Source organism: Odocoileus virginianus, chromosome 3 (genome assembly GCF_023699985.2).
Source record: "Odocoileus virginianus isolate 20LAN1187 ecotype Illinois chromosome 3, Ovbor_1.2, whole genome shotgun sequence".
In the NCBI taxonomy this organism is placed as follows: domain Eukaryota; kingdom Metazoa; phylum Chordata; class Mammalia; order Artiodactyla; family Cervidae; genus Odocoileus; species Odocoileus virginianus.
In genome coordinates, this window is record NC_069676.1 from 47521302 (window position 1) to 47547284 (window position 25983).

A 25983-nucleotide genomic window follows, 5' to 3' on the forward strand; every position below is an offset into this window, starting at 1 on the left:
TGCGTTTTGGGCCTCGGCTTTTGCAGTCTGTAAAAAATAACCCTAGTGACAGCTACCATTTTTCAGAACCACGTGCCAAACATAGTGTTAAACGTTTAACGTACTTTTTTTTGGTCTCAAGCCACGCGACAATTCCATTTTGCTGATGAGCAAGGTGAGACGCAGAGAGGTTGAGACTTGCCTGAAGTCACATATCTAGTAAGATACCTAGGCGGGACTCCAGGTTCTTTAAGGGTGGTCTTGTTTTAGCAAGAGGTCTGGAGTGGTGCGCCTATATAGGTCGATCGCCCAGGGCATCCACTAGTTTCGTGAACCCCTTGGCGGCTCGCTGCACGTGTTCTAGTCTTGGAGCTGGGCACGTGTATCTTGGCGCACTCCCGCGTGCCAAAGCCTGGGGACAGAGGCAGAGCCTAGCGCACTGGTGCCCAGGTGCGCCCTTCCCGGTTAGGACCCGGCAGAGTCATACGGCCTGAGCCGCGGGCTGAGTGGAGCGGGGGCGGGGAACGCAGACTAGAGTCCACGCGGGCCGAGGCGCCTGGGAGGCCGCAATCCTGGCGCCTGCAGCCGGCGAGGCTCGGGGTGACGCGAGGGGGCCCAGCTACCGTGACCTCCTCCGCGGTTTCCATGGAGACGGTGCACTATAAATAAAAAAAAAAAGAGAGAGAGGAGGAATTTCAAACCCGTTTTCTACCGCGCTAGGCGGGAGGGGTTGGCGGGGGGGGAGGGGGGGAGGAAAGCTCTCTTTGAATCGAGTTTCCCATTTCACCTTCCCAGGCGGTGGGAGCGCTTCCCCCGCAGCCTAGCCGGGAAATTGCCGCCCCTCACGCCGCGTGGCGCCCCCCGAGGAAGCTAATTAGTGCAGCCCGGGGAGCTGGGGACTGGGGACCTGGCCCCGGGGGGCCGGAGCTTGCCTCTTGAGGGGGGAGCGCCTACAAATTGCCGCCCCCCCCCCCCATCTCTCCAGGCGCGCACGCAGCCCGGCGCGGGCCGGGGCACAGGGCGCAGGCGGGAGGTCGCATCTGCAGCTTTGGCGCAATGAATCAGGCGCGGCCGCCGCCGCCGCTGCGGAGCGCGTCTGGCATCCGGAGTCTCCCGGGATCGAAAATAATTTGGGCAAAGCGGTGGGAGGTGTGTGCGCGCGCTCCGAGGGGAGGGCGGGGGAGCCGGCCGGGCCGGGTGCGCGGGGCGGGGGGAGGTGCCATCCGACAGCCCCGCTGTGGTGAGAACGGAGTTGACACTTCTTTCCTTTCCACTTACTGCGGCAAGTAACGCGGGGAAGCTTAACCCTCTCATTGCTTGGAGGATTAAAGAGGCCGCGAGCGCCCTCACGAGGGCCCGCTAGTGTTGGGGGGCCAGGTGTGTCCGCTCTTTTGAGGCTGGTCATTGGGGCCTGCTGGCTTCAGCCCTTTGGCTCCTCAGACTGGTGCTGTGCTCCCACCTGAACATTCTTTAAGGCATTCTCCTCAGGGCTTTTCTCCATCCCGCCTTTTACCTTTTCCATATCGGCTAGCGTCAGTGTTATGGCCTCAGTTTCCCCACTTTTACAAGAGGGTCAGAGTCCTGTAGCAGCTTCCTAGTCTGTCTGGAGACCCAAGTTTTATGACCTGGCTGGAGCACTGGGCAGAGGCAAGAGTGGGTGGTTAGGGTGGTGGATGCAGGAGTTGAAACCCCACCTTCTTTCATCTCCCGCCTGCACTGTGGGCGCCCTTCAAGAAAATGGCCGAGTTCCTGTTTTTGCCTCTGACGGCAGAAATGTCACCGCCGCTGCATTAAGCACGCTCGGTGGGAACTCGGGTTTGGATGGAGAAGCTGGCGCTCAGCTCTGCCAAGCTGCCTGCCGCAGGGGGGTGGGGATGAGCTGGCTGGCCAGTAGGCCTGGCTGGGGTCAGCTTTTGTATGTGCGTGTTCCCACCTTACTGCCTGCCACTCCAGTACCCCCAGGCTTCCCCTCCCTCAGCTATGCTGGTTGGTCCCACCTCACTGAAGTTTTTTTTTTTTGGGGGGGGGGGGGGGAAGGAGGCATCTATTCAGACCCTTGTGTCCGTCCATCTCAGGGACCTCAAGGAGAGCTGATTAAGGGGCAGAACCCACTTCTTCCTTCTCCCCACCCCCATAATAGGTAACACCTCTAGAATTTACTGATCTCCCCATTAGATAAGTAATTGTCCTTTGGATGAGGAAGGAATGGTAAGCCAGACCCCAGAGCATCCTCAGCCTTGTGACTTGAAGTCCTTCTAGCAGGGCTTGAGTCGGGGGGAGCTTACCACTACCTTCCTTCCTGTCAAAGGATCCCACCACCCCAGAAATTCTCAAACCTTGGTGCACAGCAGATGATTTGACCTTGTGAGCTTGCAGATGTCGGGAGGGAGGGGTTGCAGTATGTTGAGAGTCTGATTCAGTGGGTTTTGGTTGTCCTGTCATCTGCATGCTTTACAAGACCCTAGGGGGAGGCCCTGGCTCTCACTCTGAGGCCTGATCCCTTCACCCAAGGAGTCAGAGCTGGGAGTCCCACAGAGCTAGGTGGTCATGACTATTAGCAGCCCTACTGCATAGACTGGGAAATGGAGAGAGGAGAAGGGACCGTCTAGCGTCACTCTGAGGTAAGGGTTCTATGGTTAAAGTGTAACTCTTGACTCAAGCTCTCTTGACTTTGCTATGAATCAGCTGCATGTTGAGCTAAACTGTGCCATGTTTTCCTCTGTTGTAAAATGGGGATAACAGTAATAGTCCCTAACCTCATTGAAACAGTGTGTGACCTCAGTGAGACAGTGTATTGAAAGTGTGAGCATAGGTCCGGGTGTGATAAATGTGAGCCTTTTTTATTATCATTGTTAGCACTATTAGAACTAGAACTCAAGTCTGAGGTTCGATACTAGTTTTGGGGGGCAGAGACTCTGGCCCAGCTGTTGCTGATTCCCCAAGTCTGGTCCTTCAGGACTTCACCAAGTCTTAGACAGGGAAGAGTGTGTATGGGTTAAGAGTCAGTCCTCCCAGAGGGTGGTTTCATCTGTGAGTCTCCCCACCACAAGCCTACACTTTGGTCCTTTTTCACCCTTGGGAAGTATTGGTCCTCTCACAGTTCCAACAATTCCAGATGCCCAGTGGGCACTGGCCTAGTTAGTGCTCACCCCCACCCCAGGTCCATGTCCAGCCATGCTTCTTTGTCAAACATCAGATCCTGTGATGGTGGGAAATAGGCCAGGAAATTTAGTACCTCCTCCCCACCCAGGTAGTGTTGGTGTGGGGCCTTCTGGGGACAGGAATAGGATACTCAAATTGGAGAGATCTTTGAGGGTGGGGAAGCCCACCTTCCTCTTTGGAAAGGCAGGTCAGACCTGAATGAAGACATAGGACCAACATGTGCTTGGAACACAGGACTGATGGCTGTTTCATTTGTGAGTTTTTGGACTACTGGTTTCTGAAGTGTCACCCAGGGATTGTGGTTAGAATGCTGGAAGGACTTCCTGAAAACCAGGGGAGGGTTCTAGGGGGTTGTCCCTAGGCACAAGAGCATTGAAGTCTGATGTGGGGAAGGGGTTTGTCTATTTGAGACCAGCTGGCAGATGGCCGAGATGGCCTTTCAGACCTTCTTAGACTGTAAATAGTGGAGCACCAGCTTTGGGCTCTAAAGTTCTCACATATGCTTACCTAAACATCTGCTTTTGCTCACTCATCCAGACTCACACTGTGCCCATGTGTTCTCATCCCCCACATGTATATACCCATGAACATTTATGTACACACATGTTAAAGCATCACATGTGCAACACACACGTATACTTCTGCATGAATTCACACTGGTATGGAGTTGAGCTCTCAGATGCACAGATACTAACATGCATGTGCACATAGTATCCTGATGCACTCAATGCACACATTAACACCTATGCACGCATATATGCACATACTAACACTCTTGGATGCACACATGGAGACTTCACTGGTGGTTCAGTGGCAAGAATCGACCTGCTGATGCAGGAGACTTGGGTTCAATCCCTGGGTCAGGAAGACCCCCTGGAGAAGGAAATGGCTACCTACTCCAGTATTCTTGCCTGGTAAATCCCATGGACCGAGGAGCCTGGTGGGCTACAGTCCACGGGGTTGCAAAAGAGTCAGATGTTATTTAGCAACTAAACAACAACAACAAATGCACACATGGGCAAACGCCTAAACGTTTGCTCTCCCATCAGCTAACTTGTGTGTATGTGGATTGTCTGTTTTCCATGAGGATAGTTCTATCTTCAGTTGTTTGCAGGTACCCCGGAGAACAGGGATTTGTTCTACTTCAGGGCCCACATGCCTGGTGTTTGGAAGGTGTACAATACAGTATTATGTGGAATAGATGAGTAAATGTGTTAGTGTACACAGGAATGTATGAGTGAATAATAACCATAATAATAATAGCAATTACCATTTATTGAGTACATGCTAAGAGTCTAATCCTGTGCTAAGTGCTGTCTTTAGAGGTAGCATCTCATTGAAGCTTCGTAGCAACATATGGTTGGTGGTTGGAAGTTTAGTTGTGAAGTCATGCCTGACTGTTGTGACCCTATGGAATTTAACTCACTGGGTTCATCTGTCCTTGGAATTCCCCAGGCAAGGATACTGGAGTGGGTTGCCATTTCCTTCTTCAGGGGATCTTCCCAACCCAGGGATTGAACCCACGTCTTCTGCATTGCAGGCAGATTCTTTACCACTGAGTCACCAGGAAAGCCCTATACAACCTATGAGGCGAGTACTATTATATTTCCTGTTTAGGACTGTGGGAACTGAGGCTCCAAGCAACAGTCACTACTTGTATTAGTTTCCTAGGGCTGCCCTAACAAAGTACCACACACTGAGTGGCTTAAACAACAGAAATGCATTGTCTGAAGGTTCTGGAGATTAGAAGTCTAAAATCAAAGCATCGGTGACTCCTTTTGTGGGCTGTGAGGGAAGGAACTGTTCGAGCTCTCTCTCCTTGACTTGTAGATGACAGTCTTCTCTGTGTCTCTTGTATCATCTTCCCTCTATGTGTGACTGTGTCCTATTTCCCCTTCTTGTAAAGACATCAGTCATATTGGATTAGGGCCCACCCTAATGACCACATTTTAACCTGATTATCTCTGTAAAGGCACTATCTCCAAGTAAGTTCACATTCTCAGATACTGGGGTTAAGGACAGCAACATACGAATTTGGGGTGGAAAGTAATTCAACCCATAGTGCTACCCAAGGTCACACATCTGGGAAATAGGGGAAGCAGGATTTGATCCTGGGTCTGGAATGTCAGAGCCCACAGTACCATCCTACTGTGTGGTACAGAGTGTGAGCACGTGTGTGTGTCCTAGCAGTCACTCTCTGTGGCTCCCCTCTCCCATCAGCAAATGGGCATCCAGTGCCTGTTGCATGAAGGTGTTGGCCTTTTGCAGTCCAGGCTCACTGGCATGCTGGTAGCTTTAATGCTCCTTTGGCCATGATGTGGGCATCTAGAGCCATCCCCCGGGACCCTGGTGGCCAACGCTGCCCGACAAGTCAACATTGACAGGAGTGCCTGGAGATACACACCGGGGACGGGGGCTGCCTGACTCCCCCCACCAGCTGCCAGTTTGGATGCTGCAGCCTCATTTCAGAGGCTTCTGGCTTTGAAGCGCTCAGCCCAGTCAGGTGGGAAGCTGGAGCCTGAGTTGGAGAAAAAGGGGCAGTCATGAGGCTTCTCTGCGTCAGCTGGGGCAGCTAGGAACAGGCAGGCCCTGGGCCGGCTTTTGTCCACAGCCTGAACCTCTGCCTCTGCTGTGAGAAGACAGGAGGGCTGGACCTCTCCCTTTCTGCTCCTCTGACCTTGCCTGGGGGAGGGCCTAAAAAAGAGACCTGGCCCCCAGGCCAGTGAGGGAGACAAAAGTTTGAAGAGAGAGGCATGGCCTCAATTCTGTGGGGAGACTAGACTTTGGAGACATGGCCTCTGCCTTCAGGGAGTTTTCAGTCTGAAAAGTCCTAGCTTTTCTGAGGCCCACTTTGTCCATCCAGGAAGTGGGGCTGACAGTTTGTTGTGAAGGTCCTGGGAGTTACTATGGTAAAAGATGGGCTTCCCTGGTGGCTCAGACAGTAAAGAATCTGCCTGCAATGCAGGAGACCTGGGTTCGACCCCAGGGTTGGGAAGATCCCCTGGAGAAGAGAATGGCAACACACTCCAGTATTCTTACCTGGAGAATTATATGGACAGAGGAGCCTGGTGGGCTACAGTCTATGGGGTCACAAAAGTTGGACACGACTGAGCGACTAACACACATAGTAGAGGAGGATTGCGATTAGCATGAGTATCATACCCCACACATAGCTACAATGTTTATGGGGATGATGATGGTAATGGTGAAGGGTCACAGTTATTGTTAACACTTACTGTGCTGCAGACTGAGTGCTAAGTGTCCTCTTAACCCAGTTATCCCATTTAATCCTTCTGAGATATCTAGAAGACAGTTATCATCATCGTTGCCATTTTAAAAATATTTATTTGACTGTGTTGGGTCTTGGGCTTCCCAGGTGGCTCAGTGGGTAAAGAATCTGCCTGCAATGCAGGAGATGCGGTCTCAGCCCCCAGGTTGGAAAGATCCCCTGGAGGAGGCATGACAGCCCACTCCACTATTCTTGCCTGGAGAATCCCATGGGCAGAGGAGCCTGGCAGGCTACAGTCCATGGGGTCTCAAAGAGTCAGACAAGACTGAAGCGACTTAGCACACACACACACATACTGGGTCACGCAGCATCTTTGATCTTCTTCTCGGTGGCCTGCGGGATTTTTTGGTTACAGCATTAGGGTCTTTACTTGTGGTATGCAAACTCTTAGTTGTAGCATGTGAGATCTAGTTCCTCAACCAAGGATCGAACCTGGGCCTTCTGCACTGGGATCACAGGTCTTAGCTACTGGGTCACCAGGGAAGTTCCATCATTGCCATTTTTAAATGAAACTGAGGTTCAGTGAAGTGGACTTGCTCAAGGTCACACAACTAGAGAATGAAGGTATGGTCTGATGCTGCTCTTAAAATTTCACAGCAGGCCCTGCAATTATATGAGGATGGGGTCTCGGGGGGGACCTTGGGGTAAGACTGTCATGGCTGGCAATGGCACTGATTTTGGGGTCTCCACACTCTGAGCCCTATGCTGGCCTAGGCGACAGTGGCTGAGGTATGTCCATGATAATGATGTTGATGATGATACAGTGTATCCTCTGTCAAGATGATCCAAGCATCTGCCTCCACGCTTTTGAATTTTGTCCTCACGGCAGCCCTGTGAGGTCAGCAGGGTGGGAATTATTATTCTTTTACAGATGAGGATACTGAAGCTCAAGAGTGTTGGGGTCAGTCTTCTAAGCAAGTCAGAAGGTGGTGAGTTGTCACTCAGATTTCCTGACTCCATGTGAATATTCCTTCTGTTAGACGCAGGTAAGCATCTTCAGGTTATTTCAGAACAAAAGCCCTCCCCGGTTCTCTTCCCCACCCCTGCATTGCTGGCACTGTGATTAAGGGCAGGGACAGCTGAGGAAAGGGTGCCGATTCCCAAGAATCAACTCCCAGCAACCATGGCTGCATGAGCAGTTGGCCCGGGCCCTCACTGTGTGGTGTGTGTGGTGCTTATGTGTGTTTGTGCGGCCAGTGCTTCAGGCAGCCCTGCCGGCCGACGTGAGTAGGCACAGGAATTCAGTTCAAATGAGCCCGTATCAGTGAGCACCTGCCAGACACCAAGCACTTGGCTGAGACAGAGGGTTGCAGGTGAGAACAAGGGCAGTGACTAAGAGGTAGATGTGAGACACCGGTGATAACTTAATGTTTGGGAATGGCTAGACTGTTGGGACACAGGCACAGGTCTACCTGAGGGTCCACCTGAGGTGCTAGGAAAGGCTTCTCAAAGGAAGTAATGTCTAAGCTGAGGACTTAAGGGTTCAGGATTTAGCCAGACAAAGAAGAGTGGCAGGGAAGAGTTCTGGGCTGAGTATAGCCTAGAACCATGAGGCCTAAAAGGTGGAAGAACAATGTATCCTAGGATATTAAGGATTCTAAAGGTGCTGGAGCAGGAGGGGGTAGAGGAAGGGTAGGCCATTGACTCAGGACACCTCAGGCCAGGATAAGAGGTCTGGTATTGTCTCTGTGGTATGGGGGCCCACTTATCCTGCTTCCTAGCCCCTCTTCCACTTAGATAGGCACTCTCCTATCTTCAAGATCCTCTTTCATCAATCGGATTTGCCCAGTACCTCCTAGCAGTAGGTGGAGCCAGGGTCACCATGTCCACTTTACAGGTGAAAAAACTGAATCTCAGAGGTTATTGGCTTGGTCCATTTTACCTGGCTGGTATGAGGGGCATTGGGCCTGGGCCCTAGACCTCTTCAGGCCAGTACTTAGCCTGGGCTGTCTGCAGGACATCAATGTAGATTCTGGGATGGTGGTATGCCGTGGGATAGGGGCACAGCCCGGTATGGGGAAGCCCTAAGGATGGAGAGAGGGTGGGGATCCCCCTCCCCAAAGCTCCAAGTTGGTGAGGACTGCTGCCGCCTCCCTCCTGCAGTCCCCAGAGGCTGGCTAGGGGTGAGTCAGCCTGGATGAAGTCACCGGCTTCCGCGAAGCCTGTGCCCCCTGACCTGGGAGGCGCCTGCCAGGGGCACCCGCTGAGCGGGAGGACAGGCCGGGCAGCTCTCCAGGTCTCTCCGTTGCAGCTGATTTAGGGGGGCTGGAGGTGTCCGGAGCCATCAGAAGCAGCTGGGCGTCTGGGGCTGCGAGGCCCATAAGTCATGCCACCACCCGCCGTTCCCTGCAGTGCTCCCCGAGAGGTCTGTGATGAATCGCCCGGGACTGGGCTCATCAAAATCAGTTTATGCCAAAGGGAAATTAATTTCTGTCTCTCTGAGATGGGGAAGGGAAGGGCAGCTCCAGAGGCAGGCCAGTGACAGCAGTACAGGAACCAGAGGGGTCCTCGTATGGCCATGGTAGTCCCTGGCTAGAGACCCTAACCCTGTCCCTTCTACAGAAGGGGTGACTGAGGCTTGCAGGAGCCTCCTAATCTTGGGGACAAGAACCCAGATTTTGTTCTGTGTTAATTCTTTCTCCCCTTCCTCCCTGCTTTTATTTACTGAGCACCCGCTATGTGCCAGGCTCTGTTTTATGGTGGGAACACAGTGAGCAAGACAGAAATCCTGCTTTCATGGGACAGACCTTCTGCCTGGGTAAGACAGACAGACAGGTAATAGCTAAATAAGAAAATACCAGACAGGAAAACATAAAAGCCAGGTGATATGGCCAACTTCCCCAGCATGGTCAGGCAAGACCTCTCTGAGGAGGATACAGTTAAGCTGACACTTGAGTTTCAGAAGAGGGTAACCCTTCCGTTGTGAAGCAAATTTTCTGAAAATCTAGTGTTGTTGGGGGCTGGGGTAGGAAGAGTGCATTTCAGGGGAAGGAACCAGTAGATGTCAAGGCCAGCAACCCCCAGACAAGCATTCCCCTCATGATCCTGGGCCGCTGACTGCCATCACCTGAGCAGCTGTGCCTGGACTTGGCTGTGTGGGTGGCTGGGGGCAGGCTAGTGAATGGCTTTGCTTCTTGGACTGTATCTTTTACTAGGGGGGAGATCAATAATTTAATATTATGATTTAAATGCATTAGAAACAAGTCTGAATTGCTTATAGGGGAATTCACAAGATTCTTCTTTAAAGATAAAATGGGAGATGTCAAAGAAACGTTGGGTGGGGCAACTCACCCTGAGTCAGTGATCTTCCTAAAGCCAAGGGCTCCTTTGTGGTTCAGTATGAGCAGCTGGGTCAGTCTCTTCACAGCAGATCTTGAATCCCTCTGTCAGGAGTTCTTCTGTGGCTCCCCAGTGCCTGTAATAAGAACCTTAGGTTGGGCGTGGCACCTGTCTGAATGCTCAGAATGATGCTGTTAAACAACTATTTTTACTCCCCTGTTACAGATAAGGAAACTGAGACTTGGGCAGGAAAGAGACTTTTCGAAAGTCTTAGGCCTAATTAGTGGCAAAACCAGGATTCAAACTCACAACTTGAGTCATTCCTCATCACTGCCTTCCTGGTAGCCACATCGTCATTCTTATTTTCTCTTGACCCACTTTCCATTATCCTGTGTTCCACAGATCTACTCCACAGGTTCTCACTCCAGCACCTTTGTATGTGTGGTTCTCTACGCCTGCAGTCCCCTGCCTCCTTATGTCTATTTGTTGAGACTCTAACCATTCTTCTGCCTGTAATTCAGGAGACTTGGGTTTGATCCCTTCGTTGGGAAGATCACTTGAAGAAGGGAATGGCAATCCACTCTGGTATTCTTGCCTGGAGAGTTCCAAGGACAGAGGATCCTGGCAGGTTACAGTTCATGGAGTTACAAAGAATTGACATGACTGAATGACTTTCACTAACCGGTCCTCATGGTTTTATTCAACTTCTTCTGATGTGCTTTTTCCCACAAGCAAGGGGCTGCCCTTTATCTCTTATGCCTCATAGTTCTATTTGCCCTACTCTCTGAGCCATTATCACACGTATTTTATGTGCCCAGGGATTGCAATGTGACAGACCAGGATTCAGGTTCACGTCTCATTTCTTTCTTTCTTTTTGTGTGTGGCTGTGCTGCCTGGCCTGCGGCATCTTAGTTCCCTAACCAGTGATCGAACCCTATCCCTTGGCAGTGAAAGCTCTGAGTCTTAACCACTGGACTGCCAGGGAAGTCCCCGTGTCTGTCACATATATTGGCTCTGTGACCTTGGGAGGGCAACAACTTTTATGAAACTCAGTTTCTTCATTTGTTAAAGTGAGCCTACAATGTGGAGTCAAGAGATGATGAAGAGAAACACTCAGCATAGGGTCTGGATGTCTCTGAAAAAATGGCAACAGTTGTTACAGAGCCTTTCCTAGCCTCAGTTTCTTCATCTGTAAAATGGGATTCAATGTTCCCTTGTAGGCGGTCACAAAAGATAGCAAAGGGTGTCCGATGTGCCTGGCACACAGTGAGTCGGTACTCAGCCAGAGAGGGTAGATCTAGGGCTTCCTCACATCTCTGTCCCTCACAGATCCAGCCCAGGGCTTTCTGGCTCGGAGCATATTTTTTCAGTTAAAGTTGAGGTAGATTTACATTTCCAAGCAGTGTGGGTTCATTCAGTCCAGGCAGCCCTCACGGTCAGCCTGGTACAAGAGGGGGAAGTGACTTGGCACCCGCAAAGTCTCCATCACGATCATCATAACAGTAATTAATTTTTTGGTATGGACAATTGGCATTTTCATTTTATGTAAAGCACTTTTGGAGAATTTTGCTGTTTTTATTGATCTGTAATGTATTGTCTAAGTATAAACAGCAGCTGCACAAGCAGTTTTAAGCAAAGCCCTCAGCTCCCTTGCAAACAGACTGCTGCCTGAAGTCCTTCCTGAAGAGAAATTTGGGAGCTCCCTCTGTCCAACCATGCCCCCATTGCTACCCTCCTTTGGTTATGAAACAAATTCTCTGGAAACTGCCCTTTAGTGTCTGGGATTAGGAGGGTAGAGGTAGGTGAAGACCCCCAGCTCCTTTCACAGAGGGAGGGGTTGTCTTCAGTCATTTTCACAGGGGGAAGAGGTCTGAACAGCAATAGCAGAAAGATGGCCTGATCCAAGGGCAGGCAGGGAACTCTGCTTTGCGGTGATGGAGGGACTGCCCCCAGAGGTCCAAAGGTGCCTCTGTCCCTAAAGACACGTAGCCTTTCCCACCCTCTCTTCAGGCTGATTTCAGAGTTGGGAAGACTGAGATTGACGTTCCAGTGGCTCCCATCTTGGGGCTATTTCTCTGGGCAGTGAAGTTGATTATACTTTATAAGTAGAGACACAGCCATTGCAAGGTGGGTGCTTTGTTGTGTGTCCTTTTGGGGCTGCAGCTGCTGCAAACGGGGCTTCTCAGAGGAAGGGGCTCTGTCCAGAGGGCAACCCTGAAGCGTGAGGTGCCTGCGGTCTCGTGTGTCTGCTGGGCACCCCAGTGTCCCTCTCCACTGGTGGGGTCTGAGCTTTATTTTGGCCACACTGAATGGGAGCTGGAGAAATGACCCAATAGTTTGAAAATAGTTTGAAAAACTGGATATAAGGAGAGAAATGGGGCAGCAGACTGGAAGAAGACTCTGCCTCTTTAGTCCATGGTGCCTGAGGATTTCAGGAGAACTTTACCTGGATGGGTGCAGAGGCCTTGGAGCAGATGGGCCTCCAGGTGTCCTGAGGGGCCTGACAGCCCCTCTACCCTCCCCAGTTTTCCACAGCCCCATATATTCAGGGACCGCAGAGGTCTTATCGTGAGTGAGAAAGTAGATGGTGTGTGACCTCGAGAGGGGAGAGAACTCCTTGGGCCTGTCTGAATAGCCCCTACCTCCTCTCCCCTTGGGTGTTGGGAGTCCAGCCATCCTTACTGAGCTCCAGAATCATTGCAGATGGTGATTGCAGCCATGAAATTAAAAGATGCTTACTCCTTGTAAGGAAAGTTATGACCAATCTAGACAGCATATTAAAAAGTAGAGACATTACTTTGCCAACAAAGGTCCATCTAATCAAGGCTATGGTTTTTCCAGTGGTCATGTGAGAGTTGGACTATAAAGAAAGCTGAGCGCCGAAGAATTGATGCTTTTGAACTGTGGTGTTGGAGAAGACTCTTGAGAGGCCTTGGACTGCAAGGAAATCCAACTAGTCTATCCTAAAGGGGATCAGTCCTGGGTGTTCATTGGAAGGACTGATGTTGAAGCTGAAACTCCAATACTTTGGCCACCTGATGTGAAGAGCTGACTCATTGGAAAAGACCCTGATGCTGGGAAGGATTGAGGGCAGGAGGAAAAGGGGATGACAGAGGATGAGATGGTTGGATGGTATCACCAACTCGATGGACGTGGGTTTGGGTGGACTCCGGGAGTTGGTGATGGACGGGGAGGCCTGGCGTGCTGTGGTTCATGGGGTCGCAAAGAGTCGGACACGACTGAGCGACTGAACTGAACTGAAGATTATTCAGTCAACAGTGTTTCTTGAGAGTCCCCATGGCCCAGGTTTGTGTTAGGAGCTGGACAACCAAGTCCCCTCCAGGGACTCACTGTCAAGACAGGGGAGCCAAACTCATGGCCAGCTCATTCCATCTCAGACATTTGAACTTGGGGATTGGTCATAGTAAGGGCCTTAATCTGGTCTGGTCTGAGAGGCCAGGGAAGGCTTCATGGAAAAAACTTGTTAGGTTCCAATCACAGCTCCACCACTTACTAGCTGTGACCTGGAAGAGTTTGTTTGTTTTTTTAATGTTGCTGAGGATTCAGTGAATTAATACATGTAAATATCCCTGAAGATAGTGCCTGCCACACAGTGTGTATTCTGTAAATGTCAAATAAAAACTAAAAACCCCAACAGTCCAGTGGTTAGGACACTGTGCTTTCACTTCAGGGGCACGGGTTCAATCCCTGGTCAGGGAACTAAGATCCCGCAAGTCATGCAGCCAAAAAAAAAAACCACCAAAAACACAAGTACCACTTGGGTGAGTAGGACTTGGCAAGCATATGGGTAAGAAAGAGTGTCCTCAGCAAAGAGAATAGGGACATGGATGTGGGAAAGCAGCTTTTTCCAAGGATCTCCCTTCTGTGTCACCTGGTGGGGGTGATGGTGGCTGTCCTGATCTATGATTTGGGCTGGTAACTCCACCTCCCTCCCTCCACCACCACACCACCACAGAGTGGTCTTGGGGCATGAGATGCGACTGAGTCCCTGCTGTGCCCACTTACCTAGTCCTCTGCTGGTCCTGTCAGTGTCTGTGAGCCCAGCCATGGGTGGGCAGTGCTGGGCATTCTCCTATGGACATCTGGAACTCCCCATTTGGCTGGTGGGGGTCAGGAGGGCTTCTTGAAGGAGGTGCTCTTTGAATAGTGTCCTAAAGGAAAATGAACCCTTTCCTAGACAGGGGGAGGGGGACGTTCCAGGCCCAAGGGCACAACCTGTGCAAAGGTTGGAGAGATCCCAATTCTGGGAAAACAAAAAGACCTTGGGTGGAGTTTAGGCGCAGGGCCTGGGGAGCCCCACTTTGGATCGCTTTTATCAGGAGGTCTGGATTGCCCTCCCTTTGCCCTCCAGCCCCAGCAGGCGTGGTGGCCTAAGAGGTTAAAGTCCAGTCTTGCTCCAGGGCCAGCCCAGGAGCTGGGGGTAGGGGCACCAGTTGCCCCGTGCCTCCCTCCCACTCCAGAGCCAGGAGGGTTTGGCAAAGCAACAACGCAGCCTTTGTGCGTCTCTGCGGGTCTAGGCACGTCTGGCCCAGCCTAGGCGGCTGCCGGTTTCAGTGCCCTGTGATCCCAGCCAGGCGGGGCGGGGCAGGGCAGGGCAGGGCGTCCTCAGAGTCTACACAGTGTGGCTCCTGGGTTCCCCACTGCCCCCCCCGCCCCCCCCTCCCCGGCAGGGCTCCCCATGTGAGGACACCCATGGTCTTGGTTGGAGTACCTGGATATAGGTGGGGCTGGCAGTGAAGCTATAGAGCAGGTAGACGGTGGGCGGAGGTGGGCGGGAAGGTGGGGGATGGGAGCCGGACACGTCCCAAGGCATGCAGCCTGATGGGTACCCCGGGGTGAGTCTGAGTGTGCATTGGGGTGAGGACATACTTCAGGGTGTGAGGGTCTGGGGTGGAGCACATGAGCAGCCCCCAGCCTGCTCAGAACAGAGCGCTGCTGTCTTTCCCTGTAGCGCCAACAACGAGGCCTCTCTCTCAGCACATAATGTCCCCTCTGTATTGTCTGCTGCTCAGTGGTGACGATAATTTTAAGGCTCAGATCCTTTTCGCGGGTGCTGGGGGAAGGATGGAGGCTGTCTGGGGGAGGGCCAGGGCTCCTGGGCTGAGTTTCAGCCTGTGCTTCGGGGGAGGTCTGTTTTGTGTTTGGGGTCTCCTCCTAAACACCCACCACCCTCCCAGGGGCAGCAGAGCGAAGTCAGACTCTGCGGGGACCCCCTCACTGCCAGTCACGTGGCCCTGGCCAGCTCCAAGCCCTCCCCTACTTAGACGTGTCACTGGGGGCCGAGACCTCTTCAGAGGAACCTGCTCTGGTCACTTCTGGTCCCTGCTTGTGTCTGCTGAGCTAGATGTTTCTTCATGTCTGCCTGTAGTCTTTCCTGCTGTGGAAGCGCTAGACCAACAGTTGTCAACCTTTTTTTTCCTCAGGACTCCTTTTTGTTGTTCATTGGCTAAGTCTTGTCTGACTCTCCGACTCCAAGCACTGCAGCACGCCAGGCTCCCCTGTCCTTCACTGTCTCTGGAAGCTTGCTCAAATTCATGTCCATTGAGTAGGTGATACTATCTAACCATCTCATCCTCTGCTGCCCCCTTCTCCTTTTCCTTTAGAGGCTTGATACTAGGGACCCCGGAGAGCTTTTGTTTATGTGAGTTATATTGATCAAGACTTACCGTATTAGAAATTAAAACAAAATTTAAAAACATGTAATCATTCACTTAAAAAATAATAATACTAACTCTATTACAGGTTAACATAGACAATATACTTTTATGAAAAATAACTATTTTCTGGAACAAAGCAAAATTAGCAAGAGGAGTGGTGTTATCTATACATTTTTGCAAATCCCATTAATAACTGGCTTAATAGAACAAAAGGCCCCCTTGGGGTTGGATTCTCACGTCTGTTTTTGCTTTCAGTCTGTTGTGGTATGTTTCCGTTGTTTTGTTGAAGTGTATGAGGAAAACTTGGCCTCACACAGATTTCTGTTTGGAAAGTGATGAGTATTTTCCTCGCCTTTGCAGATAATTTGATACTACACCAAAACTTGACAAGTGATAGTTTCTTAAAGGTTAGTTGCTACGAAGAATCTGAAATACCATCAATGAGCCTTTTATATTCTGTTTCATTAAAGTTCATTTGTCTATCTTGTCCATTGAATGGCTCTTTTGCCCATGCATAATTTTATAACATTATGCATTGGTCATTTAAAAAATATTAGTTCACTGAGTTATGCAGATCTCTCAAATGTTAATATATTTCATTATGTAATATTAAATAGTCATATTGATATCATCATCAATTTAATCAGAAATGTACCAGCAAGATCTCAAGCTCATGGTGACCTATACAAGTATTTCCCAATTCAGATTTTCACTTAATAGAATTTTATCATTGGCAATAAATGCTGTAGTTGTTTTTGTTGAAGTGATAGGTTCACTTGGTTATTTTTGAGAGTATATCTGCCAGATAGCCAAGTCTAAAGTTTGTCTGTCAGTCTTTCTTGTCTTTTTCTCTTTCCGTCTTTCCTTCTTTCTTCCCAACCCAGGAATTGAGCCGGGGTCTTCTGCATTGCAGACTAATTCTTTACCAACTGAGCTATGAGGGAAGCCCTTAAAGTAAAGTGGTATTCCATAAAGAAGCAGCTAGTTCAGGTCATAACTCAAACAACTGCAGAACTGCTTCCCTTTGAGGTAGAAATCATACTTTGGTATGTTACAGACTGTTTTATGTGAATTTCCCAAATCATCACACACAGTGTTTACTAGATGTGTATGCAAGGTTGAGATTTAATAAAATCACTAATTTTTTACTGCCTCACTTCAACAAGGACATTCTTAAGTGAAACTAGCTTCTTTTTTTTTTTAATGGACGCTCCTGACAGTGATATATACAATAACTTCTAGCCTTGATTTGTGCTAAGGCACGAACAGTTTTACCCACTATTATTTTTGTACCATCATTGCAAATCTCAGCACAGTAAAAAGCCTTAGTATTATTGGTAAAATAATTTTGACCTTACGTAGCCCAAATAAGGTCTTAGATACTCCCAGGGTTCTATGATCCCTGCTTTGAGAACCACTGTACTAAGTTATAGGCTTCCCAGGTGGCTCAGTGGTGATTCCACCTGCCAATGCAGGAGACACAGGAGATGCAGGTTTGATCCCTGGGTTGAGAAGATCCCCTGGAGGAGGAAATGGTAACGCACTCTAGTATTCTTGCCTGGATAATCTCATGGACAGAGGATCCTGGTGGGCCACAGTCTGTGGGGTTGCAAAGAGTTGAACACGACTGGGCAAAACTGATCACACTCATGCGTACTGAGTTATTCTGCCTCATTCTGTTCTTGGTGGTGATGGGCCATGTTTTACATATTTCACCGATTAGGACACTGAGCCCCAGTGGAGCCTCACATGGGTCCTCATCTCTCATTCCAGCACCAAAATGAGAATTTTTTTCCTGGCAGGGATTGGGGAGACTTCTTAGAGGAGGTGGTGTTGATTTGATGGTTGGCCAGAATGCAAAAGGTGGGGGTGGGAACCAGGGAGTACATTCTTAGTAGAAGGAACAGCACTGGCAAAGGCCTAGGGAAAAGAACACATAATGAGGCCAGATAACTAAGATCTCGAATGCCAGCCTCAAGGCACTAGGCACCACAGAATCATGTTGACAGGGGAAGCAGTGACTGTTGTTTAGTCGCTCAGTCGTGTCCAACTCTTGTGACCCCATGGACTGTAACCCGCCAGGCTCCTCTGTCCATGGGATTCTCCAGGCAAGAATACTGGAGTGGGTTGTCTTTACCTTCTCCAGGGGGGATCTCCCCAACCCAGGGATCGAACCTGCGTCTTCTGTGTTGGCAGGCATATTTTTTACTACTAAGCCACTGGGGAAGCCCCGTGATGAATGAGATGAACCCAGAGACAGACAGGGCCAGAGATGGGGCCCTGGGCCTTCACCAGGAGGCCTTTCCATGCCAGCTGGCCTCAAGGCTGTGCCCTTAGAGTGGGTTGACATGTGGCCACTTAGATGGACTCATCCTTCATGACCATGACTGGCAGAGTGTGGTCTGTTGCCCAGAATCCCCTGGTGAAAGTGTCTCCCAGGTTTCTGCGCCGACAGCTTCTCTCTTCCTTTGTATCAGCTGTCGTAGTGACAGTGACCAGCCTCGCCTGGTTTCTTGTCATGCGTGCATGGGAGGTGACCTGATCAGGGGTGACAGCTGCAGAGAGAGGTTGGTCATGGTGTCCTGTCAGTGGGTGATCAGGGCCTGGGCCCAGGAGCTGTGGAAGTGGGGGGCTGCAGCACTGACTCTGAACAGGGATCGCCTCCCACCTCCACCCTGGGCCAGGCATGCCCTTCTTTTCCTCCAGGGGCTCTGTGTTCCTGCTCCGGCTTGTCCCCCTGTGCTGCTGGGGCTCAACTCCTGGCCGGGTCTGAGATGGGGAGACAGACCTCAGTTTCTGCGTAAGACGGGCCTCTCTACCCTGCTGTGCTCCTGGGAACTGGACCCGTATGGGTGTGCGTGGCTGTGCTGTGTGACTGTGTGGGAGTGTCCTATGCCACGTGTGTTTGTGACTGTGGCGTGTGATGTGCCCTGGAGCACAGATGCATGTGAGCTTGTGTACCCTACCATGTTGAGTCGTGTGTATGTTTTTGCGCCTTTAGTTGGGTGGTGTGTATTTTAGTATATAGTTTTGTATATCTTTTGGGGGCGTGAGTGTCACTGTGGTGGGAGTGTGTTTTTGTGTGATGGTTTGTCAGTATATATCTTGGCCCGGTCCCAGAAGAAGGCCTGCTGAGGCACTGGGGCTTGGGGGTGGGGCCTGTGCTAGGCTAGGGAGCCCATAGCCAGGAGGTCTGACTGGGAATGGACATGTCTTCACTGGCTCAGTGAGCATGTGTGCTCAGTCAGGTCTGACCCCATGGACTGTAGCCCACCAGGCTCCTCTGTCCATGGGTTTTCCCATGCTAGAATACTGGAGTGGGTTGCCATTTCCTTCTCCAGGGGAATCTTCCCAGGGATCGAATCCGTGTCTCCTGCATCTCCTGCATTGCAGGCAGATTCTTTACAACTGAGCGATCAGGGAAGCCCCACTGGCCCAGAGAGCATTGCAAACCATCAAAGAACCCCTGTCTAGCTTTGCCACCCCTGGCTAGTCAGGGTGGCTGGGTGGAAAGAAGGTATGAGGGAACCAAAACAGGCTTGGCCCACCACCAGCACCTTGCTGCCACTTGAGCCTAGTGGTGGTAGCCCAGTGCCCTGGGCCCATTCTCCTAAGGCTCCAAGCACTTTTTGTTGTGGGAATTGGGAAGGGGCCAAAGGCATGGCTCAGTTTGGCTCTTGGGGTCAACTTCAGCTCGTGGTGGACCATGGAGGCAGAGTTGGACCCACACTGTGTTGGGCTGGGGCTGCAGGTAGGACTAGCTCCACTGAGTCAGGCCTGATGCTAAGTTCATTACATATGTCATTCACTCAACAAATGTTTATTGAGCATGTTCCAGGCCCTGCTTTAGGTGCTGGCAGTATAGCAGGTAGCCTCACTGAAGCAGAGAGAGGAGAGAGGGCCTACTGCTGTGCGTGTTACAGAAGAACCAGATCCTAATGGGTTAAGTGATTTGCCCAAAGTCACGACAAAGCTGAGATTGGAAACCAGGCCTGTCTTGTGCCAGAGACGCCCTCCTCCTGCCCTTGATGTTCACAATTGCAGCCTACATGCTCACTGAGCTAGGACCAGCAGGGCGAGGGGATGGGCAGACAACGCTTGGCTAGCCTTGTGCCCTGGGCTATTGGCTGATGCTGGAGAGTGGGTACAGCAGCTAAATAGTGAGCTCCTAGTTGCTCTGGAGGGAAGGTGAGGTGCTTGGAGTGGTCCCCAGAGGCTGTCCGTAGAGGTAGTCAGGTAGAGATTCAGGTGTGCAGAGGGACTGGAGGGGGTACCTTGTGTTTCCAGGGTGCAGTGACCCAAGGGAACACTTCCTCTCTGGCTGTGTGAACTGAGATGGGGCTCTGCTGAGATGAGGCTCATTGTGAGCCTCAGCTTCTGCATCTGTAAAGTGGGCACAATAATTGTTCCCTCCAGCCCCAGTGGGTACAATGCTCAGGCCTTGGTGGCTGGCGCACAGTAGGGCAGCTGTGGGGCTAGGGCAGAACTGGAAGTAGGCAGGGTCTCCCCCAGGGCTCTCTGCTCAGCCCCAGGAAATGGGTAGGGGGTAGGGAGGAGGAGGAGCAGATGTGCCCGCGTCTCACAAGAGCAGCCGCATTTAGCCACCGAGTTGGGATTGAAATATTCCTGAGGGAGAAGAACCCTGAGGCTTCAGGGCGGCAACAGCTCGTCAGTGGGGAGCGGGGAAGGGATGTTGTCACCATCTGCCTCGTGTCTGTCTGCGACTAAAATAATACTGGGGTGAGACTCGCCGCAGGCACGGGCCCAGCCACAAGGTTCCCCGGAAGAGGGAGGGGCCGGGGGTGCTGCGAGGCTGGTGGGGGGATCAGTCTCATGAGTGCAGGGCCACGGGACCCGCAGACCTGCCTGGGGTCTGCTCCAGAGGGGAGACCAAGAGTGTGCTGAGATCTCAGTAAAGCAGGGGCAACAACAGAAACAAAAGCAAGAGGGACAGACAAATTGCCTGATTCAGCTTCCATGAGCAGATCCAGAATATTGAAACCAGAAAACGTAGCAAGAAGCTATTTTAATTTCAGCCAACGTATAAGTTTCGAGTCTATGGTTTACTGTGGTTTTTATTTTGAATCAAATATGGAGGATGCTCCATAATCTGCTCATGGCTCAGGGTTCTGGGGACAGAGCACCCACCTTTCTCACTGGGCATAGCAGTCACATCCCAATTGCCTCTAAGGGTTGGTACCCTGGGGCCTGGGCAGACACCCCTTCAGATGGGGACCTGGCTGGGAGCCTGATGCTTGGCCTCTGGGCAGTGAAGCAGTCATGCCTGGTCTTCTGCTGTGCGTCTCACCAGACACGAGCTGTTGGGTATTTTTGTTTTTATAGAGAAAACAGACCCATGACCTCAGCAGTTTATTTTAACTGCAGAAGCACCCTAACTGCTGGTTGCTATGTGCTGACACGGTGCAGTGCTGTCTGTTCAGCAGGCAACATATGAGTACCTACTGTGTGCAGGCCGTGAGGGGGGCAGGCTGGACCCACTCTCAGTATACAAGGCCAGCCACCTGGGTACCAGGGAGGGTGCTGGGGAGGTCAGTGAGAGGTGCTGGATATGGCAGGAGACCACAGCTGTTGTCTTGAAGGAGGTGGCAGATGCACTCAGCCTTGAAGAGGAGACATGGAAGATAGTTAGCATCAGCAAGGGAGAGCGGAGAGGATGTCCCAGGCAGTGGGAACTGTGTATACACAGACCACGACTTTGTGGCTGCCTCTTTATAGGAAATGTGTCTGTATCACAATCTTAGCTGTGAAGCAGAGCCCTTCCAATAGGCTAGACCTTGTGCTTACTGCTTTACATGTGTTTTCCTGGTCATTCCTTACCAAGCCCCCAAGAGTTGGTACACTTAATGTCCATCTTACAGATGAGGAAACTGAAGCTCAGAGATGTCTAGTAACTTGTCCTGTGTGGTACCCTGGCACAATGCCCTCATTTGGGAGGCAGCGGTTAAGCACCTACTATGCGCAGGCCCTGAGCCAAGGGGCCTCCTGGAATCAGACCCAGCAGCACACTCCAGAGTTTTGTTCTCAGATGGCTGGGGTCTCTCATCTCTATCTGGGCACAGTGACCATACAAACCTCTTCAGCATGTGTGAGTGTGTGCACATGGGAGAGAGAGATGCAGGTGCCTGAATGCAGGAGCATTGGGAACCCCATTTTACAGTCTTGAGCAAATTTCTCTGAGCCTCAGCTTCCTCATCTGTATAATGGGACTATAGTACCTATGTGCAGGCTTCTAGTAAGGATTAAAAGTGAAAGCAGGTATGAGAAGCCCTCTGTAAATTCAGTGAGTCCCCAATCAGGGCTGATTCTCCTCATCTTCCCAGAACAATCCAGTCAGCAAGCTTTCCCTGAAGCTGACAGCACCCCTGGCCACTGCATCAGCCACCACCCTGAATTATTCAGGACTCTCACTCCAGGCCTTTGTGGCCACTCTTCCCCTCCTCTGCAAGCCTGGCTGTCAGCACCCACTCTGAGCCTTTGTTGGGGCTCTGCTGACCTCGGTTCCCCCAAACTTCAGTCTGTTCAGGTGGGGCGGTGAGTGTGATAGGGTGAGTGTGTCAGAGAGTGACCGGGAGTGTGTGAGAGCACAAGAGTGTGTGACAGTGTGTATAAGCATGTGAATGTAGGAGGGTTACGAAGTGTTTGAAGTGTGAGTGTAAAAGTGTATGTAATCGTGACAGTGTGAGAGTGTGTGGACATGTGAGGGTGAGGACGAGTTTTTGTGTGAATGTGTGTAAGTGTGAGGATGAGTGTGTGAGTGTTTGTGTGTGTGAGTGTGCTATACCGTGTGTGAGTGTATGTGGAGGCCTGGGCCCTCCTTAAAGTGCAGGGAAGTCAGGCTCAAGAATATACAATGAGCTGGAGTCAGAGTCCAGCCTGGAGAAGGACGGGGTCAGCTCACCTCTATTTCCAGGGTCTCTTCATAATTGCATGCAGTGGGAGAGATGGGAAGAGGAAAATGTTTGGGAAGAAGGGTATGTAATGGTTAGATCATGGACAGGACCTGAATCCCATGCCCTATGGGGGCTTTAGCCCACTGCCAGACTGTTCCTGGTCTGCCTCATTTCCTGACAAACTGAGACCCTCAGAGGAAAGCAATTCCCTCTCACTGGTCATTTTCCTCTCCCTGAGCCGGGGTGAGCTGAGAACCCCAGTGGCTGTGACTGGGGGACTCTTCCCTTGCATCTATAGCTAGGTGGCAGTCCCCAGAGGTCTTAAGGGGGAGCTGTGGAGGGGGCAGGAATCTATTGGTACACTTGCTGTAGGGCCCCCACCCATGGGCTGGAAGGATATAGCAGACCTCCCTCTGCTTGACCCCCACCCCGACCTGCATGCTGGTCCTGCCTGGAGCCTCACTGTCTAATGTGCATGAATTTGGAGTACTGGGGTGGCCGTGGGGGTGGGATTTAGGAACTGGGAGCCTGCAGTATATGGATGTTGGGGATGGACTGTGTGAGAGAGGCATTTAGTATGGGAGAGGTCTGTGTACCAGTATGCCGCTATGGGTGACTGAGTTTACGTTTGTATCTGTGAGTTTTTCTATGTGTATGAGCAATGTATGTGTGATTGTGCTTGTGTTTATCTGCAAGTTTGTGTGTGACTACCTGTTTGTGTGGTTGGATGAGCATGTACAATCTATATTGGAGCGTGTGTTTGTAGAAGTATCTATTTGCGTGAGGGGGTGAGAGATGACTGACAGGGAGGGCTAGGTGGGGGGCCACCCTAAGCTCCATGGCTTCGGTCTTCCTCAGGCCTTGTTTGGCATGGCTTGTATCTGACTGCAGTGGGGCCACGCTGCTGGCAGTGTGGTTGTCTGACTTTGTGGCAGAACCTCACAGTCCCATGGCGGGGGGAGCTATAGGTTGGGGTGGCAAGGCAGGGTGAGAGACTTGGTTTTTGTGGGGGATAGAAAGAACTGGGGACAGAGCTAGAGCTCCTGGAACCTGATGCCTGGGTCCAAGTCCCAGTTCTTCCACTCACTTGAGTGAGCTGAATGAGTTGCTTCTCTCTCTGAGCCTCAGTTTCCTTATCAGAACAGTGGGGATTCTGATGGTCATGAGACCTTGGGGTACAGGACCTGCACATTAAGTGTTATCCACCAAATATCCTGAGACTGGGTTTTCCTCCAGACCCTGGGAAGTTGGCCAGTTGAAGGCCTGGACACTGGCCTCCAGAGGCTGGGGAGATGATACCTTTTCCCCTTTTCTGGGCCCAAAAGGCCTGATTTGTCCCTACTGTACCTCTTCCGTCAGCTGATATGTGTGCATGTACATGTGGAGGATGCAGAGGAGTATAAGTCAGCTGGTCATCCTGTCCATCCCTCTCCATTCTGGGAGGGTCAGTCTCCAGATCAGCGAGCGTTTTCCATTCTGCTCCTCCTTCCCATGGTCAGAAGCAGGAATGGAGCAAGTCCTGCCCATTTCCGCTCTGGCCTCACTTTCTCCGTCTGTTAGAGCCAGGTGGGTGGGAGGCCTGAGTGTCTCTGTTGCTAGGTCCTCAGAGCTGGCTAGCTCCCCCAGTGCCCCACACCCGCTAGCCTGCAGAGCTGTGGCCCAGGCAGCTGTCCGGCTGAGCGGGTTAGCAACACAAGACAGATGGCGAGGGATTATCTCAGCTTCTCAGAGTGCAATGGCGGCAGCGGTTGGGGGGAGGGGGAGGGCCTCTCACACCCTCCCCATGTGTGTATCCACACACACAAGTACACATGCAGTTCCCCACTCCTGCCCCAGACCCAGCCCAGCCTCCTGATATTTATGAAGTAGGCAGGAAGGCAGGAGGAGAGAGGAGATTCTGAGAACTGGTGAGAACCGTGGGACTTGGCAGTCTTGCTTCTGTCCCCCTGGACTCCTGGACCACAGGCTGAACCAGCTGGGCTTCTGAGAAGGCCCTCCCAGGCCCCTCTTGGACTGTGCCTCTGCTTCTAGGGTTTCTCTGCAGCTGCCCACACTGGGAATGGTGTGTTCACAACATGGACTTAAAGAGGAGCCTGAGGCTCAGAAATGTGTGAGCTGTGCCCAAAGTCACACAGCAAGTTTGGTGCATCGGCAGGCTGAGCCCTGGAGCTTGCTAAGTGATGGAGGGCACCGGGCTATGAGATTCCTGAGTCTTCTGTAAACAAAATGTGGTTGCCTCAGCACTTGACGCTGCTGCCTAAGATCTCACAGGGATGTGTGTATGACCTGTCCCGGAAGAAGCTACATGCACACAAAGACTCAGGCACAGCCTCTTTCACATAGACTTCAGCCTGCCTGCAGGCTGTTTGGAGTTGAATGACAGAGCTATGTCTCCAGGCTGTGTCACTGGGAAGGAATTGGAGTGAGGTTAGAGCCCCACTAGAGTGAATTCTCCCACCTGTCCTTTAATTTGCCACAGGCAGACGGTAGAGAGCGCTTCAGCCAGAGACTCAGCATTAGTCCCCCAACCTCGCCTTTGGACACCCTTCCTCCTCTCAGGCCTGAGTCATCAGTGCTGGGCCCCAGGGAGGGGTGTGGGCCAGGAAGTTGGGCCAGATTTGCAAATGACATCCCCAGGGGACCCTTTTCCCAGCATTGGGGGGGGGGGGGGGGAGGCGGGAAGGAGGCAGGCCAGGGTGGAGACCTCAAGACAGAAACTTGGTCTCTACTCATAGCTACCAAAGTCCAGACCTCTCCTCCCTTCCCTACAATGACTCAGGGCCTGCTGGACCCAGGCAAGTGGACTAGAGGCAGTGCTAGGCTGTGCAGGTGGCCTGGTTCCAGTCTCTGCACAGAGCAAACCCACTCCTCTAGGCCCCTGAGGCTTCAGCTCCTCACTGCTCCTAGGGGCTCATGTGTGGCTGTCTAGGACCCAAAATCAGGTTGACTGGAGAGTCAATTGGGAAGCCAGTTGGGCCTAGCCTTGAAGATGCAATATTTGCTGGCTTGCAGAACTTGGAGATACCACCCACACTGTTCCTGTCATTCTGTGCACCACAAGCTCCTCACCTGCAAGCCAGATTAGCCCCTCTGTCTCCAGTCTGAAATGACCTGACTACACTTCTGGCTCTCTGGGGCAGGGTCCTGGCCAGTCTCTCTCTGACCCTTTGGGCTCGAGTTGCTCGTCCGCATCCTCTGTCCGGAGGGTTGGGTGAGCCCATATCTAAGCTCCCCACGTCCCCTCAGAGCTGGGCCTGGGGAGGTCCTACTTGAACTTTACGGGTCTGAGCTTTCCCCCTCTCATAAGTGAGACTTTTCTCGTTCTTTCCTTAAGGTTTCAAAGTAACATTCTAAAGAGGCACCGTGAGAGCCAATCAGAGAGCCTATGTAAATAAGGTCTCGCTGATTGGCTGTCTCCTTCACGCCCTTTACGAAACTTCAACTTCATCAACTCAGCAAAGATTTTTCCCTTTGGCCTCTCGCGCCTTGGAGGAGGTGGGGCTGAGGGTCATCAGGGCCATTCTCCTGCTGTAGGGTGCCTGACCCACCGAGTCGGGCCACTTTGGGTCAGGCAGGGGCGAGTGCGCCGGACCCTGGAGGTTTATTCTGGCTCAGAATCCCGGCAGGGGCGGCCGGGGGGAGTATGCCCCCTCCTCTTTGTAGGACAGCTGCAGAGAGGGCTGCA

The 25983-nt window shown here is 51.7% G+C and overlaps 1 protein-coding gene and 1 long non-coding RNA gene across 3 annotated transcripts in view; one reads left to right on the forward strand and one right to left on the reverse strand.

The window, feature by feature from the left end:
• Nucleotides 1-82: 82 nt before the first annotated feature.
• On the reverse strand, nucleotides 83-9864 carry LOC139034398 (uncharacterized). Its single transcript, XR_011486864.1, has 2 exons — nucleotides 9722-9864; nucleotides 83-638 (listed from the first exon to the last, which is right to left on the reverse strand). It is a non-coding gene; the product is annotated as an uncharacterized lncRNA (long non-coding RNA).
• The window catches only part of PSD2 (pleckstrin and Sec7 domain containing 2), a 108289-nt gene continuing 89607 nt past the window's right edge, over nucleotides 7302-25983 (forward strand). For both annotated transcript variants that reach the window (XM_020908445.2, XM_070465470.1), the window contains exon 1: nucleotides 7302-7416. The gene's annotated coding sequence lies outside the window, so the exon portion shown is untranslated. The remainder of the gene's footprint in view (nucleotides 7417-25983) is intronic.